The sequence below is a fragment of the Montipora capricornis genome, chromosome 2, assembly GCF_036669925.1.
Source record: "Montipora capricornis isolate CH-2021 chromosome 2, ASM3666992v2, whole genome shotgun sequence".
Lineage (NCBI taxonomy): Eukaryota > Metazoa > Cnidaria > Anthozoa > Scleractinia > Acroporidae > Montipora > Montipora capricornis.
Genome location: NC_090884.1, coordinates 1,366,102 through 1,377,884, shown reverse-complemented (window position 1 = coordinate 1,377,884; position 11,783 = coordinate 1,366,102). Strand labels below are relative to the sequence as shown.

Here is an 11,783-nt window from a genome sequence, read left to right as displayed (position 1 = left end):
CATAGAATTACCAGTAGCTTCAAAAATAAGGACTATCGATAACCTGGCAATGTAACGATTCATCAACATTTCTGCTTCAGTGGGACTCAGTAAAACACTGACATCAAGAATAGAAAATGGAGTTTTGTTTGGTCCTCTGAAGTAACGAAACGTGCATTGTTTGAGATACGAAGAGCTCCAAATCAACAACAACAACACAACAATTTCTTCAGGTATTTCCATTTCTACACATGGCATTACCTATCAAATCATGCAACGTAAATTACTAATCTATTTAATCAAAAAAAATCAAATGAGACATTCCGCTGTTTTGCCGTGATTGTTCTGCAGTGTTCTTTAGCGAAGACCGGTTACCCAAGTCCAGCATTCACGGTCAGACTCCTCAGTCCTCAAAGACCATCACAATAGCTGCAGAGATAATCCATCTCATCAATTAACTATCAACGCCTAATATTTTTCATGTTTCAGGTAGTAATTGACTTCTTTTATATGGACCATTCGACTCTGGTTCGCTGAAAAGTTTGCAAAAGCTATGCCGGCCCGTCTATCCGGCGGAGCCCTTTTTGAGATGTCTCGTTTTAAAAAAGATCTGCACAGTTTTAATCTTTTTTTTCTGCGTGTGAAGTTAAGCCAAAATTCTACCACGATTGATTCTGCAATATTGAAATTGCAGTTTTAATTCCTGTATGACTGTGGAATTAGCGAGACTCATTTTTTTGTTGATTATTTATAAAGCACACCATATCTTCCCTGTTCCACAACAAATTGAAGAGCATATTTTAAAACTCTAATGATTGAGATTTGCAAATTTCTTAAAGACATATCGACACGTTGGTACGAATCAGTCGATTTTATAGTAACTATTTGTCCTGTGAAATTTTGTTCGCAAATTAGCGCAACGTACGGAGAACAAGCTTGGCGAAGCGGTGAGAATTCGCAATCCGTGACACTTTTGTGGAAACCCTAGAGACATAGGAATTCAGTTTATTGGTTTTTTCTTTGCTACAAAAGGTTTTTCAAGTCCGGGTCCACTGATTTTCGCCTCCCAATTTAAGAGTAGTGGCCTGAAAAAACGCCCATGCTGAATTAACTTGACACCGAAGAAAAAACTTTATTATCATTTAACTGACAGACAAAAAAATATGCAGAAACAGGCTAGTGTTATAAATATTACGACCTTACTTATTGTAATATTCCTTTGATCTTATGGGGTCTTTTTGTGACATTTTGCAGTAAGGTCTGTAAAATTTATTTTTTTTGAAAATAAAAGAAGATTAATTGTAAACCCACAGTAATATTTAAAACATTTATATCACCTATTACTATTCCGACGTGAGATTTTAAGCCGATTTTCAGCATACTTACCCAAGGCAAAATGGGTTCCCTGCACAATACAGGGCTATTAAGCCAGCCGCTAAGCATTAATTATGTCTTCCGGTCATTGTTAACGGTTGCCAAGTGTCAAGAATTAAAGCTAATATACACTTGTACTCAGAAATCCTTTTACGGTCGAGTTGTGCTTAAGCCTCCGCAAAATAAGACCAAGTTTGACGTTTTGCCGACAAACTCCTTTGAGTTCCACCTTTTCTAAATCCTTGGGTTACTCTCAAATGGAATGGTCTTATTTCATTACTGAGCTCGCGTTCTTTCGGTAATCAATTATGGGTTGCTCCAAAGCGGCTTTATGAAGTCCGATAAAACCGCAATGGGTCTCATCTTGCCCTATGACTTCTTCAGAGCCACTTGATCATAACTGTTCGTTTCGATGGTTTATGATTTTAACGGAAATGTGAAAGTTCCTGAGTAAATAAACAAACTGGGCTCCAAAAGACAAAGTAATTTTGTTTCATTAAATATCGTCAGCAGGCTATGGGGCCTAAAATCAAAGCTACATTTAAATAAAAGGTTCGTGCAGTTTTTTAGATATACGTGATTGAACAAGAATCCTTAGTTGTCTGTTTGTGAACGCAACCACAAACAGGCAAAATAGGTTTTTTTTTAAATATTGCGATTGAATAAATGATCGCGTAGCCTTTTGTAGTGCCCGAAGGATTAAACCGTTAGAAGTGGAGACGTTTAAAATGCCTGACTTTCTTGAAAGACAATACCAACATATGCTTCGCCTGTGCACATTTCCGCGACAATTGCTGACCCCCTCTATTACCAGACAAACAGATTTGAAGAGTGCTGCTATTTTGGTAAGGATCTGATCTCTTTTTGTGGGACAAATAGGCGCCTAAATTTCGTTAATGTATTTAACATCACCTGAAGAGGCAAGCTCTAAAGTCGCGATCGATCATGCTGCAATGCCTGTGTTCACAGCGAAAACTACTCGAGGACCGTGTAGCTGATACTGTTGTTGACATTTCAGCGAGAGGTAAGTAGCTTTTTGAACGCTGCGGTTTGCAAAACTCACCACCCGTTACACACTTTCAGTGGTTTCAAGTCGCATTAATGGTGTTAGCTGTTGCTCGTAAATAAGCTACTCTTACGTTTGTCAGCTACGTGGGCATTGATACTGCCAGATGATAAAAAAACTATGGTTTTATTATTTGTGAAGCACATTTTTGGAGCCTTCAGTTTCAAAGGCATTTCCTTCGTCTCCTTACAGACGTACGAATTTGTGAAACATCATGCAATAAATGTCTACACTTTTTGAGGCAAATTTAGCCACTCAATTTTCTGAAGACCCCTTCGAAGAAACCGGCTTAGCCAATATAATTGCCTGGGAGACTCATTCACATCGAAGATTGGACTTGGTGTCGTTTGGCGGTGAAATGCTAAATCAAACTGGTCGGCTAGCTGTTAACTTTACAGTCCATTAAATGGAAATCTATATAGCTGGCTGGCTCTATGTAACTTGTTGAACTGGCTTTTAGAAGTGTCTGAGTGAGTGATGAGTAAGGCGGGCGCGGCCTGCTGAGAAAATTAAGGGACTTGGTGCTCACTCACTGTCTATTCCCTTAGGTTTGTCGGATGCCTCAATAAAGACAACAATACCTCTGATTCTCGGTTTTCAAAATGAATAATAACGATTTCTTGTGACAACTTCAGGGAAGCCAATTGTTTTTTGTTTCATTTATTGCCTTACTGACATTTCATGTGTAGTGGTAGACTTTCCGTGTTTGTTATCTATTTCCAATTTATCAGTTAAGTTTTAGTTTTTTCCATGCAACGGCACGAGGGATCTCCTATATTGCAAATTGAAAAAATCTTAGCAATGCCATTTGGTCAGACAGTTTATTACGTAATTTGATGACAGATCAAAGATATAATCTGATTTAGGCCCTAAACGTGATAACAATGAGAAAAGGTTAATGCAAAAATGATCAATGAATCTAGCTTTCAGAAGTTAAACCGTACATCTTAAGCGTTCAAACCGTGACATTATGAGGTAAAAAGTGATGACTTTGTAGATTTCGTGCATTCGCGTGCAAATACTTCATTCAGTCTTCGGCGACTACTTGGCCTTGTGACCTAAGAAGGATTTACTGATAAATATTTTGCGATATCAGCTTGAAATTGATACTCTGCGGTGACCTCAAAATTTTCGACGTTTGGCGAATGTTGTTCTCGAAACTAGAAATTTGTTATGGTAGTTTTTAAAAACCATTAACCATTATTTGATGCATTGTAAAATTCAAAAGAAGTTTTATCTCTACAGTTTGGTGGATGAATAAAGCATAGAAACTGTCATGTACGCAGCTAGTTTGTACATCGACAAAATAACATTCACTTTCTCTGGCAGAGTTGCGGTTTTAAAGTTCAGACTTGATCGCCAAATAATTAACTTCTTGTTATATTTCTTGACCCGTTTTCCTCCGGAATCGAAGACCCATCCTAGTTTACAGTAGATCCGTTGTGCATGTGGAATGAAAGGCAAATGCTTTAGCAAGGTTTTTTAATTCAATTGTCCTTTTATTTGGCTCAACTGACTAGATCATGCTTTCGAGAAGAAGACCTTTGGAATTAATTTTTGTTACGAAAAATAAATGCAGATTCTAACGCATGATCTTTCGCCTCAAAGCCACTGAAAATGTAACATACTCTCACGGTCAGTGCATGTAAGTATTTGGGTTGATACTGATTTGGGTGGTCGAGGTTTTTTCGCTTTTTTTGCAGGGGAAAAATTGACCCAAGTTTTCATCTAAAGTTGACTCTTAACTTTTGAATATGAGAATAATAAAGTGTTATTAATTGGGCAAAAGAGAGGTTAAATAGAAAGATCAAGAAATGAATATGTTATGATGGGCTAGTCCTTCAATGCATATATTCCGGACGGGTATGAAAATGATTGTTACTTGCTTCTCCTTTTATGTGATGCTTTGAATGAAATTCACCGATGTATCTTCAAACATGCCGTTGTTATTTCGGGATTCGTCTCGACCATGTGTTTATTTTGAGACTTCGGGGAAGTCAGTAAATCAATGAAGTGCTTTGCCTGAGCTTGTTAACGCGCTCGCCTGCTGCGGAAACAAAACACATCGTTCGATGAGCAAGAACGTAAATTTGAAAAAAAATATTGAACATATCAGTAAAACCTTTAGCTCTAGTGATTATGTTGAGAGACTTGACGTGGAAGAAATCAGCCGCGAGCGATGATTGCGAGTCATACTTCGTCAGCCGCCAAAAAAAAAACTATTTTCCGTATACTACGGAAATGCCGTTGTGATTACTGAAAAGAAAAGCTAACATAAAAAAGTACTAACGTTATAAATTATACTTCATTTTGGCCGAATTTGCAGCTGACAAATTTTGGGGAGTAGCAAGTGGAGAAATTGCCGGATATTTAGTTTGAAACCAAAAATGTTTGGGTTAGTAGCCTGGATAAACGACAAACACACTGAGGGGCTCCACGATCACATACAAACGGAAAATAATTAGTAAGCGTAACGCAGTTTAGCAATTTAAAAAACCCTTCGGCTTAACGATCTTAGGAGGACTCTAAAAATGACACTGAAAAAGTTGTTTTATTAAAGCTGGCAATGTCGCGTGAAACGCTAGCTCGTATCAAAGAAGCAAAGATGATAGCACTCAAAATCCAGACACTTTGATTTAACCCTGTATTAGAAAGAAAATATATTAACTCTAAAGTATATATTTAACTTATTACAAACCGGGCTATTTGCTTTTGGTGATCCAAGAGAAGTCGCCGAATTTTTTCAGTCTTCATGAAAGATCCTATGCTTTGTAGACCATCGATTTATATTGAAGAGCTCAATTGAGCCACAAGTGAAGCGAAGTTCAAAATTCTTTACAATCCCAAGCGAAGCGTGGAGACTTATTTATGATTACTTTTCTTTTAGCCGCGATTAAATAGAGAAGTTGTTTCAATCTAACACTCTCCCCATCTCATCCTTCGAAAACCATACGGAACGTTCCGCTTTATCATTTATCTGTAGACAGTATTAAAATTATCTTCAATTTACTCCTTGCTTTGAGATCGTGGTGTGTTTTGCTGCTGTGCTCGAAGCGTTTTCAGTTCGTTAATTTTTTTTCCTAGGTTGAAGATGCTTTCCCAGAAGAAGCGAAGAACTTGTTGACCTTTGTTCAAGGGAAATCAAAGCGAGAAAACGGTCGAGGAGTTTATCCTTAGGTTTATTCGTTTGTTTGGTGCTCTGGGCTATCCTTGATAACATGAGGTTTCTATTTATTCTAAGTAACTTGCAGCAGAACATTTCTTGATACTACACATGCTTGATAATGATTAGAAACTGCTTTTTACAACAAAAAAGTGACTAACATTTTTAAAGGCTAAGTGCAAGTGTTAGGTAAGTCTGTCAAGTTGAAATAGCCTTAATGCATTGTCTGGCCTCTGTTCTGGGCATGATTCTCTGATTAGTTGTGGTATCAGACTCCCTGATGCACATCCGAATTAATCCGCGTGGCGATAAAAATTGATCACATAACAGTCGGTGCATAGCACAAGGGAGTCATCGCAGAAGCATACAAAGCATATTCGCGGTTGGTTCTGAGGTGAGAGCCTATCTAAAGTTCATTACCTACCATACTTGGCAAACATAGCGAACTATCTACTCATAGGAAAATCCTGCTCTTATGTAAGTCATCAGTAAAAAGAAATTCTGAATGGCATGGCAATACACCCTGCCGAACACATAAATAAAGACACAATAAAGGCCTACAGTTGTTTACATGTGTCAGTAAGCAAAGCTACTCTTTCTTTCTTTAATTAAGCTAAACTTCACTGCGCGCAAGTACTTCAGTTCCATTTGGGTAAATTAGAGGACGGCTCTGTGCAGAGTTGCCCTGGTTTAATTCTTTTAATATCGTGAACACAATACTTAAGTCATCGCTTGGCAGAATACATCTCCTTCAATTTTTAGCCGATGATTTCCCAGTTTCGTTGTTCTTCAAACACTAATGGAATGACGGTGGTCTCCTGGATGATCTCAAATTTGGGGGTGTGGTGCAGCCGTGGTCGAGTAATAGCATTAGCAAGATTCTTATTGTTGTTGTTGTAGAGTACTGAGCAGTAGGAGCAGTTATTCGTAATAGTTGTTCTCGTGGAAGTATACGTATTAGTAACACCAGCTCAGTTATGTTAATAGGTCTCTTTTTACTGAAGATAGTAAATTAAAACGACTATTTAGATTTTAGTCCTGACAAACAACCGAAACGTGTTTGGTTGTATTGAATAATTTTTCTATCAACAAGGGATCTCTTTCTTGTACAAACTCAAACTCCTTCCAAGCTCCTTTCTGTGGTTGAAATATTTTAAAGACTGTCCTTTTAAACGCATGGTATCTTTTATGCCCAGGAATTTTGCTAAAAATGAATGTAGGAAATATATAAAAGTGATACAAAAGTAATAAAGAAAAGTTATAGTTGTAGCAGTGGTGCTATATATGAGTAGCTTGAAAGGTAGTACATGTAGAGACCGAAGTAAAGGGGCAGTAAAGTTGTAGTAGCAGCAGCCAAATTGGTTGAAGTAGACTGAAGATAACAGCAGTACAAGAACCATTAGCAATAGCAACTGCAGTCAGAGCAGCAGAAGTAGTAGCAGTATAGCATCACCAGTGGTCATGCTTGGAAGGAGCCACAGTGGACACAGCAGTTGAAGCAGAACTGAGCCACAAAGTAAGAAGAAAAGCAGCAGCTAACAGAACTGAGCAGCAGCAGCAGCAACAGCAGCGGTGGCAGTAACAGAAAACGAAGGGTAGCAGAACTAACTGAGAAGCATCCACTGCCAGAGAAATCAGTTGGACCCGCGAGTTAGCACTGCACCACTTAGAAAGAAGTATTAAGAGACTGCAGCGGTAGCGTCCACTACTTTCAATGTGGAAAATCCAGTACATCTTGAGAAATCAAGTAGTATATCACGATAACTTCTGGTAATTACAGATAAATACTTTTGTGTAGAATTTGCAATGTAAGATATTTTTTTGTAGGATGTTTTTGAGTAGTAAACTGGCATTGCCTGTTTTTGTCCTTCCATGTGTAAATCCCTTTTTTGTATTTAAATTATAGTTATTTCTTCTCTACAGGAAAACACAACAGTAAATTCGCTGGAGACGACACGCAAGTCTAGTTAATTCCTAGAGTTACTAACATAAAGTAACATTAATTTACAAAGGAGTGTACATTCTCGATTTGTGGAGGTTGAGGCTTCCAGTCTATATAAAGATCAAAAACGTTTCATAACAATGGATCGTTTCTCTTAATTCTGCATTTCATTCTAGTCCTGAAATTCAAGTATAATGGCTTTTCCTGATTGAATGGAGAGGTAATATTTTGATGTATTTTAGTTCATTGTTAATTAAATAATCGGCTCTAGCTACAAGAAAGTGTTATAATCACTTCCACAGGAGACTGTTTCTCAACAACCGGCTGTTTTAAATTAACAGACGTTCATTCTTGAATACCTCCAACCCCCAGAGTGAATTTAGCCTTTACAAAAGGGATTTCTTTGAGAATATTTTATTAGGGAGAAATAATGATCCAAGGGGCTTTTAAAACATCAAGAACTAAGTCAATAAGTTGGTAATTTACTTGGCAGCAGCAGCGACAACCGTGAATCTCTCAGTAGTTTTAGCAGCTTCCCCAGTGCTTAATCATTTGACACTTTCGAATATTCTTTCATGATGGTATACTGAAGTAGTTGCGCTCTCAAACCCAGCAGTAGCAATTGTCGTGGGGAAAGAGAATAATTGAAGAATTTCAGTGTTAAGGAAAGGGTGAGCTAGTACTCTTTAAAGTGTTACACCTTCTTAGTTTGAATGTCCCAAACCAACTTTTAACATGATACGGAATTGGTAAACTTGTATAACCTCCAAAACAATAAATGTTTTAATTTGTAATTCTTATTGTTCGCCCCCGATCGTTAAGCCTTAAAACAATTGTAACTTCCTACAATATATTTTTGGAATTAAACCAAGGTCTTTCAGCTTTCGGGATATCTTCATCTAAACAGAATTGAGAACAGTAGGTTTTCGTCTCGATTTGCTTTTTACAGTTGAACAACATTTCACAGCCACTTTTCAGTTCAGTGCAATCTAAGATATTCAATTTGAGAAATTCATGTCCATAAACAAAAAAAAAAACTTGTCGAATTTACTTCCTTAGCTTGCTCATTATTTGGTTGTATTTTAATTTAATTCATATGTTTTCGATAATTTTGTACCAGAGGATTTAGCGTTCAAAATGAATTCCACTTCAGTTTTACCGTTTTATGCAACTGACGTTATAATCATTATTGACAAAATATATTTATCTTTCTGAAAAACTGAATAAGAATGTTCATTGAAATTTATAGAATCAATCAATTAATAAATGTTCCTTCTTGTTATTATATTAATTTAAGGGTTTTCTTCTAGGTGGAATGTAGAGAGAATTTGACTGAAAATAAAATGCAGTTTTATGTGGACACCTCGTTTTTCTTTATTCCGCAATAAATTTTGAAGAAGCATTTTTCCTTAAGGTTGAATTAGATTCAACGGTCCCAAGAGAAAAGTATTGATCCCCTTTTTGGCTTTGACGAGAAAATAGTTACAAACTCCTTTCGATCAAAGTAAAATTCAGTCGAAAAGATATTGAATTCCTACCCGCCGTGATTTTTCCTTCCTCCAGTGGGGACATTTGGTGCCAGTAGACGGTTTTCATTTTTTTCTACGCAATTCCTCTCCTTTTCACTCAGAGACGGATATGAAGACAAGGAAATTTTCAAAGTTACTGTTCCTCCACGATCCTACTTCCATTTTAATGTTAACCTAATGCAGTTAACAAATGAATCTTCGGGTTCTCTTGATCCATTTATTTATCCATTTATTTATTCATTTGCTAAGTCCTATTCATACAACATGATTTCTAAAGGAGTCCCTAGATTTTGAAATTACCTATTCGTAAACTAATCGTATCTTATAGAAACATTTGCGTGTTTTAACCACTTCGCTTTTACTGGAGCTAAAGTAGGTTTGTTTATCTGTTATTAACACAACAGCAAATGGCATGACATTGCCAGAAGTGGATCGCATTGATCTCAAAATAAGTACACTTTAAAATTCTTATTTACTTGCAAACATTTTACCACAGTTTAGGCCTGTTTTTGCTCGCCTTCTTTAAAAATCCACTCCTAAATATCAGTTTAAGACTGGATCGTTTATCAGAGGCACATTTAAAATCGCTGAGTGAAAGGATGATCTCGTGCTGCAGCGTTACATAACACAAGAAAACTCCATCTTCTCGGTTACTTTCCAAAAATGGACTCTTCGCCCCATGTAGCATGTTTCAATATTGAATGTCTGGGGCAATTTTTGATTAGCACTCAAGGGTATGACGGTAGAGTAAAGGGTATGACGGTAAAGTAAACACTCGCATGCAGCGGTAAATAATACGCATTTTCGACTCCCACGACACATCCTTCTTTATTTCATGGGAGAATGAGTTCTCTCAGAAATATTTACAAATAAATAAAACTTTCTATAGTTCTTCTTTCAAAGAAAGTGCCGGTGCCTTGGTTTCATCTCTACGGTAACAGATTTGATGGGCGAAATTGCGCGTTGTAATTATACTTAAGACGAGTTGTTCGCGCTCACGTAACAGATTCGTTGCGCAGAGTTTCTCGCGCAGAAGAAAATGAACACAAACGATAAACTGGTCAGTTTTTGGGTCAACGAGCGAACTCAGACGGCAGTTTGAGTATTTGTCTAAATCGTTAACCCGAATGACCGCTGTTGTTTTGCTGTTGACTTTGACGTACGTTTTGTGATTTATTGGGGAGTTAGAGAAGAAAATGTCCGTGTTTTACTACAAAAGGAGTCTGGAATTGCGTGAGAATGATTTATAAAACTAATTTCTTTGTCGGAGAGATGTCGGTAATATGAAATCGGTCCAACGCCTCGGGTGAAGAATTTTAATTGTGAGGCTGGTTTTTTCACAAGTCACACGATTTTGTTAAAGGTTTCATCTCAAAGCTGTTTTAAAAAGAACTGATTAAGAAGAGGGTTTGTTATTCAGTGGCGATAAAAATTCGAGCGGTAATGACTCATGCAATCTCAAATTTGTTGTCAAAAATCACTGGGAAACCAACGTTCTCTAAAGCAACTAGTCATAATATGACCACGAAGACAAAATAATCAACTGACGTACGTTTGTTAATCAATGATGCGATCTACAAATGTTTCTTGATTAAAATCTTGCGGTACGCACTGAAAAAGCACGCAAACATTTTCATTTTTGTTGCAAGTTCAACAGCTTAGGTATTTAATGGAGAGCTTGGGTTTTAATTATTGTCTTCACAGGGGTTGTGGATTACTGCTATGTTCATTACAAAAACATTGACAGCGCGTTTGTATTAGCTTGTCTGATAGGAACACTGGGTTGCCTGAAGACAATACGTCTTTCTTTAAAACCCTATTCTCTGATATCGTCAATTTTGTACAACTCTACGATTTAAACTTCCTCAGTTTGGGATGATCTTTGTTCAATCTGCGCAGACGAAGAACGTTATTAGCACGCATTTGCACTCATTACAAATTGGTCCATTTCCCCTTTCCATGAGGCAAAATTGTTCACATGGAAGTTTGTTTTGGGTTAAAAGAAACGTCCGTCGGACACGGCCGAATTAAGTTTGCCTATTCCCATAAATTGACACTTAGGCTCTCAGACGTCGAAAATTGATCTGGAGATGCCTAGAATTTAAAAGGGCTGGGACAAAGGGAATTTTAAAGAGCAGACATTGAACAATCGAATGAAATTGCTTTCAGCTAATATACATATGAGATAGACATTGCTGAATTTTATGAGGACACGCAAAGTTGGCGTTCTGCACGCAAACCTAAAAAGCAGTTTTTTAGGCCGGTTTGTGTACTAAAAGTCACGATAAGGGTTCGTTACAAGCGCTTTGTCTTTATAAAGGATGGGTACTTCAAACGGGGAGAAACCACTAAGGAAAAGATATACCAGGGGTCGATAGGTCGATAATTGTAGTTAGGTAATGTGATTACGGAGGGCGCTCCATTGGAAAATATTGTGTATTGTTGCAACTTGGAACCCCACCATAACATAAAGAAACTAACAGATTAAAGAAATGTTATCACGCTATTTTCAAGATTACTAGTCAGGTCGCTGGAAGAAAGAATCTAGCAACAGGAAGTGATAAAAAATTGAATAAAATTGAATGCAAATAGTGTTCCATTGTGTCGTCTTCCCTGATTATTTTAGCACCGAGGCAACTCGTGAATGGCAGGCTATGTTCGGCAAAGTGACTCTGAACAAACATTCTTCTTTACCTTGAATGAGAACTGAAAACACGGAAAAAGAATGTG

General features: G+C 37.3%; 2 long non-coding RNA genes across 2 annotated transcripts; both read left to right on the top strand.

Annotated features, from left to right (window-relative positions):
• The first annotated feature begins 2,226 nt into the window (after positions 1 to 2,226).
• LOC138038318 (uncharacterized) lies at positions 2,227 to 6,140 on the top strand. The gene is made up of 2 exons (XR_011130222.1): positions 2,227 to 2,377; positions 5,504 to 6,140. It is a non-coding gene; the product is annotated as an uncharacterized lncRNA (long non-coding RNA).
• A 708-nt stretch (positions 6,141 to 6,848) lies between these two features.
• LOC138038319 (uncharacterized) lies at positions 6,849 to 8,882 on the top strand. Its single transcript, XR_011130223.1, has 2 exons — positions 6,849 to 7,352; positions 7,506 to 8,882. It is a non-coding gene; the product is annotated as an uncharacterized lncRNA (long non-coding RNA).
• Positions 8,883 to 11,783: the final 2,901 nt, after the last annotated feature.